Source organism: Triticum aestivum, chromosome 3A (genome assembly GCF_018294505.1).
Source record: "Triticum aestivum cultivar Chinese Spring chromosome 3A, IWGSC CS RefSeq v2.1, whole genome shotgun sequence".
Lineage (NCBI taxonomy): Eukaryota > Viridiplantae > Streptophyta > Magnoliopsida > Poales > Poaceae > Triticum > Triticum aestivum.
This window is the reverse complement of record NC_057800.1, coordinates 26,850,304-26,858,499: the sequence shown is the minus strand read 5'-3', so window position 1 is coordinate 26,858,499 and position 8,196 is coordinate 26,850,304. Positions and strand designations below refer to the sequence as shown.

The 8,196-nt window shown below is 45.5% G+C and overlaps 2 pseudogenes; both read right to left on the bottom strand.

Annotated features, from left to right (window-relative positions):
• Positions 1-2,533: 2,533 nt before the first annotated feature.
• On the bottom strand, positions 2,534-7,556 carry LOC123059988 (LEAF RUST 10 DISEASE-RESISTANCE LOCUS RECEPTOR-LIKE PROTEIN KINASE-like 2.5; annotated as a pseudogene).
• On the bottom strand, positions 4,540-6,802 carry LOC123059989 (uncharacterized; annotated as a pseudogene).
• Positions 7,557-8,196: the final 640 nt, after the last annotated feature.

Sequence of the window (8,196 nt, the reverse complement as noted above, 5' to 3'; positions counted from 1 at the left end):
CCACAGGGTGATAACCACCAACTCGGGAAGAAAACTTCTCATGCTCAAAGTTAGAAGTCCTCGTATGGTTGTGGGCCATACAATGGGTATCCTGACTAGTCCTCCAAGGGCAATGTGGGTTCCTTCTCGTACAAATATGAGTGTTATTTTAAGAACCATTATTCGAAATGCATATAGGTTTAAGAAAAAGGAGTTCCCCCGCTTTATATTATAAAGCACCACATCCAGCATACAACAACAGAAAGAAAAGAGCAAACGATGCATATAAGTTTCAACCAAAAGATTCAAACGAACCGGCCTAGGTAAGGCAGCAGTCATTGTTGTTGTTTCCGTGCGTGAGTCGCGTGCACTTATGGTCTGTTACATGCTAGATCTACGTGCATAGACCCCGGGTCCCGACAGTTGGTTAGCTACCGCCAAAGTAATGATACACCTACAGGAAAGTTATGCAAATTTTACATACTAGCAACTAGGACACCCGATTAAATTGGAGGGGCGGGGAGTTAAATAGGAGCGGACGATTAATTAGACGAGTAAAAACATGAAAAGTCAGCACGTGACCTCAATACGTAAAAAATATGTATGTATGCCTAGCATTTTTGGCTAGCGCCATGCTCTATGTGATGCTTGTGTTGCGTTGCGAGATCGAGAATGGCAATTTGGTAGGTGGGTGCGCAACTTGGTTACGATTGACTTAAATCAAAACTGGAGAGTTTCGGGGACATTTGGTTTATCACGCAGCCATCTAATTAAACACCACCTAACGGCCTTGAATGGCCGCATTGCTCTAGGGTGACTCGCGTAGCAATCCAGGCCACAGATAGTTGTCTCCTCCTCTTGTTGTTGTCGATGCACAAAAGGGCCAAGCCTATGTGGTTATGACAATGATGGAGGCCTTGGTTTCTAGATAGTCATGGCGGATTCCAACACACGGACAAGTTGGCGTTGCAGGCCGACGAGGTCCCTGGCAAGGAGGTGTGGTGGCAACTGCTACCTCGATGCTGGATCGCATGTCCGGCTCGACATGTTTGCACTATGGCGTGTTATGATGGAATTTTGTTAAGTGTCTGGACGGAGATGATTGCTGCCCTAGCCATTGCTGACTCGAGCTCTGGTGGAGACAACTAGATGTGTGGTGTGATGATCTTCCCGATGACGTGGCGGCGGTTTAGGGCGGAAGACAACCCATCATAACTTCTTGTGGCACCGTTCCCTCCTTGTGAAGCGGTCAACTAGTTGGCTCCATCAGACATGAGTGGTCGTGTAGTGCTGATGCGTCGATGAGGCTCAAGCACTCTTGTCTGTAGTCATGTCAATGGTCTGCCCATAATAACATCTAGATCAGTGGATCACGGTCCCTCCCATTTTATTGATGAGTGGAGGCTTCTCTCGTGAAGTGGAGGATTACCAATTGAGTCTGATCTTTGATCTAGGCTTCAGTTGTTAGAGTACAAGGCGACTCGCCTTTGGAAGACCCATCGCAAATATGGTAACTAGAACACCACTTCATGACGGGGGTGACAAATTTGCGATCTTGTTTTTTCTAGCCAGACATGTAGCGGTAAACTTGCATTGTTAACTTGTTGGACGAGTTGTCTTTGTACAGTTGTCCCAACTTCCATTGGTTGGACCTTGTTGTCACGGATGAAATTGGTATCCCGTCGTCTCAAGCTGGACAGGATAATAAAACCACTATTATCTATTTTGAAGGAGGGTTATAGAGGGCAACATACTTGTAGATGTTTATTTCATATCTTGACATGATTCTAGTATCGTTATCCATCTCATGATTCTACTATCGTTACTTTGCATCAAGTTTTATGGCATGAATTTGTGCATCTGCAGACAAGAGTTTTGGCCGTTGAACATTTCTTTTTGAAAGGAAAAATTATCAAAATTAGAGAGGAAAATGATCTCCCAAAAAACAATAAAGGAAAAGGTAGAATTGAGCTGCGAAAACAGACTGTGCCACCTGGTTGCTTCCTGAGTCGTACGCAACTTGCCATGTCGCTGTCAGAAATCACTCACCATTTCTACCTTCGTCCGATGAGTTGGTTTGGGCTACAGGAACTTGCGCCGCCACTGGCCGGCGGTATGTGCCCCCTATTGATTCCTCGCGTCATCCTGGCTGTGCTCGTCCGCTTGTCGGCGCAGCTGCGGCGTGCGACTGCTGTCATGACCCGCGCCGTGAAGAGCCTGCCCTTTCACCCCGACGTCTCCTATTGTGTGAGCGGCGAGTCGGCGACCGCCACGGGTGAATCGGCAACCAACCGCTAGCCTAGCCCACCCCCACTGACCCACTCAGCATCAAAGGTGGCTACGGCGGCAAACTAGGGGCCATTGAAGCGATGTTGCCTGAGAAGCGGCGCAAACCCACAGCTCGCCAGCGGATGGAGAGAGGAATACGGTCGCAGAGTTGGGAGGTAGTAGCCGGATAGGTTGTGTGCACTTCAAGAAAAAGCACGGCGCTATTTACAATCTACGGAGAGGACCAAGTAAGTATGTGCCTTCCTCTTCAACGATTAATCTGCTTGCTATGAAAGTATGAATTGACTTATATTGTAACAATGTTTAGATGGATATACATCGGAATATTGAAATTTTGGGGCTGTAGTTTGAGCCCAAATCGCGAGTATTAAGTTTTGGGGGAAATTTACAGCCAAAAAGGTCTTGGTAGATTTCTACATCCGATGCATTTTAGCAGTTGTAACACAAAAGTCATCAGAATAAATTGTATTCCTTCCGTGGTTGGTAACTTAGGATGCTATCATGCGGCTGCTCTTGACTCTAGGTCATGCATATATGGAATATATCCTACTACAAGTACAATGCCGAATTCAATTTCTGAATGTACAGTAGTACAGGCCAACTTCTCACAGTGTTGGAGATGAACGTAGGTTCTTTGATTCACATGGCCTATCTGCTCAAAGAGTTGGCGATTGTTGTAGGATTTTTGAATTCACAAGGCTGATCTCTTCAGGTTTGGTAGAACATGAACTTTTTACATCCAAATTCTGAGCTGAGCTTTCACTGTAATGAGACATAAGCGGGTAGTCAAGTTATTATTGCAGAAACTAATCACCTAGGAAAACAAAGGAATAAAGATATGGGAGAAATATCTTACAGTAGTTCACAGAAGTTCTGCTTCGGCGGCATGTCCAGATCATCTAACCTTCTCTCAAACATTTCTAGAACTTGTTATAGTAGGTCGATACATAGGTAACACTTGTATGCACCACAAGCCTATTATGATCATCTTTCTCGTGATCTCCTCAATTTCTCTTGTAACTTCACATGCTTGTAATCCCTCATCTTGCGCAAAGTGGTCATAAATCCAATCTGGAAAATACTTTTCACTGGATTTTGCAACAATTGATTTTACGTTTCTCCTACCTCCAACCATCTCCAGCAGCATCATTCCATAACTATAAACATCCGACTTTGTTGAAACCACCCCGAAGGTCCGATAGTGAACTTCTGGAGCGATAAATCCAATTGTTCCTCTAGCTCCAGTCATTGAAAGCTTGCTCTCCTTTGTATGACACAATTTAGCTAGACCAAAATCAGCAATCTTCGGGCTAAAATCTTTGTCTAGAAGGATATTTTGGGGCTTGATATCAAAATGGACGATACGTGTATTACAACTATGATGCAAGTATTCGAGGCCACGAGCAATCCCAATTGCTATCGCATAGAGCCTCTCCCATCCTAAAATTTCTTTGGACTTCTCTGAATAAATGTACTTATCCAAGGAACCGTTGGGCATGTACTCATATATAAGAGCACGTTTTGATCCCTCCAAACAAAACCCAAATAGACTAACAACATTAACATGAGAGGTCCTTCCAATGCTCATAACTTCATTCACAAACTCATCCCCGTTTCCTTTGCAGTCATGCAAGAATTTAACAGCAACCAGACGACCATCGTGTAGTCTTCCTTTGAAAACGACACCGAAACCTCCTTTTCCAAGCTGGTCATCGTGAGAAGACATTATCTTCATTATCTCTGAGTACATGTATCTTTTCGGAGCTAGGGATCCATAGGACGCTATCATGGCCTCATAATTCTTTTCAGTGTTGCTTTTAGTCGTCTCGGAAAGGAGAAACCATAACCTCTTCCCCTTTCTATACCATATCAGCGCATAAAGACATGCAAAGAGAAAGGTTGCAGCTGCTGATGTCATACCTGAGATGGAAGCATATGTTATTTCCTTCTGTAAACCCGAAGTTATAATACAGTCATAATGATTTCTAGGCCATCAATAGTTTACATATCTCTTTCTGCAAGAGTACATGGTGGCAAAAGTAGCAACAAGCTAAATACCATAAATTGACCGGTCTCGTTATTATGCACAAGCTTAGAGCTGCTTGTTTCAAGTTTTTTTTACAATCAATTTTCAATGACTATAGACAGATAACTTTTCAAGTTCCTATTTATTATAGATAATCACTATTAGGGAGCTACTGATATATAAATGGCCAAAAATTAGCATACCTATTAGCATAATCTTGTGCCATCGCTTCTTGCTACCTGGAATATAACATAACATTTATGTATAAAAACAGTGTCACCCAATAGTACTACGTTGGTCTTTTGTCGAAAAGAAGAGATAATCATTACATATCGATATTCAATATTAAAAGAACATTGCAACATTCAAGCAGGAACGTGTGCGTGCTTTGTTATTTTCTGCAAATGTCCGTTATACCAGCATGATCCTCACTGCACCAAAACCGAAGAGTACTTACGGTACAAAACTAGACCAGTGACATGCATTATGTTGAAATCGTACAAAACAGTTCTCATAGTGTATTTGAGCTAAAACCACGTCAGTTATTTTGGCACAGACGAAGTAAATAGCAGTTAGACACATGATGTGTTCTCTTTCGCTATAAACCACTATGATACGAGTAACGACTATGATACATGTGAAGCTCACCACAGCTGATCTTACACAACGTTGGCACAGTGGCACTCGGAGATATCGTAGTCGGTGTTAATCCGGCAACGTCTACCGCTCTCCTCGCATGCTGCACAGTCGCCGGCCGTGTAATTAAGAAGAAACCCACCCTTCATCAGCCGCTGGTGGTTTGCCCCGGCCGCCCCGGGGTACCTAACCCCAGCACTAACATCAGCGACACCGTGCAGTTCCCTGCCCCAGTGCCCATTTGTTCTCGGGCTTAAACCCTCCGGCGAGCTACGCAAATGTGTTGAACGTGGTTGACATATTGGTTCCATCATTCTTCCAGTTCATTGTCGCCCACATAGGCAACGGCGGCCGTGCCTGCAGGTCGGTGCAGTCGTGGAGGAAGAAGAGCTCCTGGTTGGTGGGACTGATGCTGAATGGCACAAGGCCAAGGTCGGAGGAGGCATTCACCGAAAAAGGCTTTTGCCCCGCTTTATATATAAAGCAAACGGAGGAGGCATTCACTCGGAGCTCGATGTCGCAGGTGCCGTTTGAGAGCTCGATGTCGTTGGTGACCCGGAACGATCTTTCCTCGTAGGAGATATCCAGGATCCGGTACTTAGTTTTCGAGGAAAGCCTTACCAGTGGTGTCGCAGGTGACCCGAAAGGCCCGGTAGGTGCACTCCGGCGGGTGTGTGCCGCCGAGCCAGAACAGGTACGCGATGCGGAGGCCACCGCACGCCGCCGGCTCGCAGGACGTTGAGGCTAACGACGGTGTTGTGGTCTTTTCGGAGCTTATGGTGGTGCCACAGAGGAGAGTGAGCAGAAGCATGGCTGAGCAGAACAAGGCAGCTGCAGAGACTTGAAACTGATCCATATGCTTGCTCTTGCAAACCATTTTTTTTTTGCGGGGTGCTTGCTCTTGCAAACTAAATGAGTTGTGAGAGGGTAATAAGGAGTCGGTCAACAATTCCTGGACCTTCCACGGTCAAACATGGCCTAACAATTGCTGGACCTTCCACGGTCAAAGTATCATTATCTTCTACTTTCTCATGACTTCAAAATCTTGATTGGTCGAATATTTGTGTGTGGAGTGCACAGATCGGAAGGATCGTGCCATTTTGCCACTAGCATGACAGACGGCGACAGATCTGGCATCTCTCACTTCTCTTCTTTGCAGGAATTTATTTATCACTTATCATTTTAAATGTATATCATTTCAAACCATGTTTTCAAGTGATACTCCAGCTTGGTTGAAACTGGGGACTTGAGCGTCAGGCGATTTTATGTACTACCTTATCTTATGTTATGTATCGTGACCAAGGCGGGGGAAACAACGAGAAACCTTAATATTTATTTGCTAATCAATATCATTGCATGCAATGAACTGACCACTGCACGCCATGCTATAGGTACTCAAATCATTAAAAATATATACGTTACACGTGTCTTAGGCTGCTCATAGTGGGGAGTAACTTAGACTAGTGTCATGCATATGACACTAGTCTTTGTTACTACCTTCATAGTGCAAGTAGTATCATAGATGATTGCATTTATTACATTATAGACTCAATTTGCTTTGGTTTGCGTTATGTTACAGTAACATATTATGTTACTCCAAACACATCTCTCCTCATTAACTAGATGCCACATAAGCAAACTTGTCTTGGAATGCGCTATGTTACTTGCTAAGTTACTCCCACTATGACCAGCCTTATTGGTTGATTCCTTTCTTCATGTCAAGAAACAAGAAACAAGATGAGAGTTAATGCACCGCGTCTAAGTGTTCTAAAATTATTTGATTTTCGTAAGATGACTTATGCACCAGTATGGAGGTAGTACTGCCCGTCGCCTACTTGCTACTAAGTATTTGACGAGTGGCAAGAGTGAGTGAGCTTACCACTACCGGCACTTGGCGGCTGCCATGTCATGAGGAAGCCATCGCTGATGAGTTCCTCGTAGTCGCTGGCGTTCACATCTACAGACGGCCCCAGCACCGGCACAACGGTGGCGCTGCATCCCTCCAAAGCGTAGCCACCGTCTATCATGCCCGACACGTTATAACGCCCTGCCGCGCGGACAAACGTGTTGTTCTGGCAGACTGTGTCCACCAGCCCTGCTCGGGTCGCCAGAGCCCTGGTGCAGTTGTAGAAGACGAGGTTCTGATTCAGGGGGCTTACTGAGAATGGATGCCCGATTTTGGTCGCCGTGTTTGCCTTCGGGACATGGCAGCCATTCTCGTCAGAGAGATTGAAGCCTCTGAGTTTGTGGACGTCAGAGACTAGCAAGGAACCGTTGATGTAGAAGATGTCCAGGATCTGTAGCCCGTGCTCGGGCTCATAGTAGCCGAGGTACGGGACTCCGTTGGAGCAGTGGACCTGGAACCCAAGCTGGGCACACCTGTTCTCCTCAGAACCCGAGATGACCCCGAACGGGGCTGAGATGCTCACGTTGCCGCATCGCTTGGGTTCGCAGGCTGCGGCAAGCAATGGTGTCGGCATCGTGGAGATGATGACGAAGGATAGGAAGAGGCGAGGCCCAAGCCATGGGAACATCCAGCAGGACTTTGGTGGACAATTTTTTGGCACCAAGTCCGTGAAACTGCACATGTATATGAGGAGAGAGCAAGTCAGTGAGCGAGTTGTGTTTGCAGGAACATTTGACTGCTTTTTGGCTGGGCAACAACCGTCCACACACGCCAATTCTATCGTGTCGATCAATGCCGGTTGGTGGCACGCTCTTGTTGACCATGGTTAACAAGATGTGCCAGCTGGTGTACTTGACTGGTAACAGTGTCTGTACATAGTAGTAGTACATGCGTGAATCGGCCAGTGAACAGAAAGCACAGACTGGTAAACTTCCTTCGTGGCACATCTTCGACATAGCCTTATCTTATCCTCGAAAGCACAGACTGGTGAACTGGGGACTTGAGGGTCATACTCCAGCTTGGTTGAAACAAGGGACTTGAGCGTCAGGCGATTTCGATCATCTAAGTGAGCAAAATTCTTGTGTAAATCAGCAGGTTGATTATTCAGCAGCAGATGGAGTTTTCAAAAGAGTAAATTGTCCAGCCGAACGAAAATGAGGTATAAGAGTCTCTCAGCCACAGGGGGTGACGCGATGTGACTGCTCCCCATGGACTAAAGCTTGACCAGGTGTATTATTGATCTTTGAAGATAACTATCACATTTTCATTATATTTCCATGTCCTAGAATCTATTATGATAATGAAAATTAATTTGGAGGCTTACTGGCATATGTGACCGCAGCATGCCATCGGGGCAGAG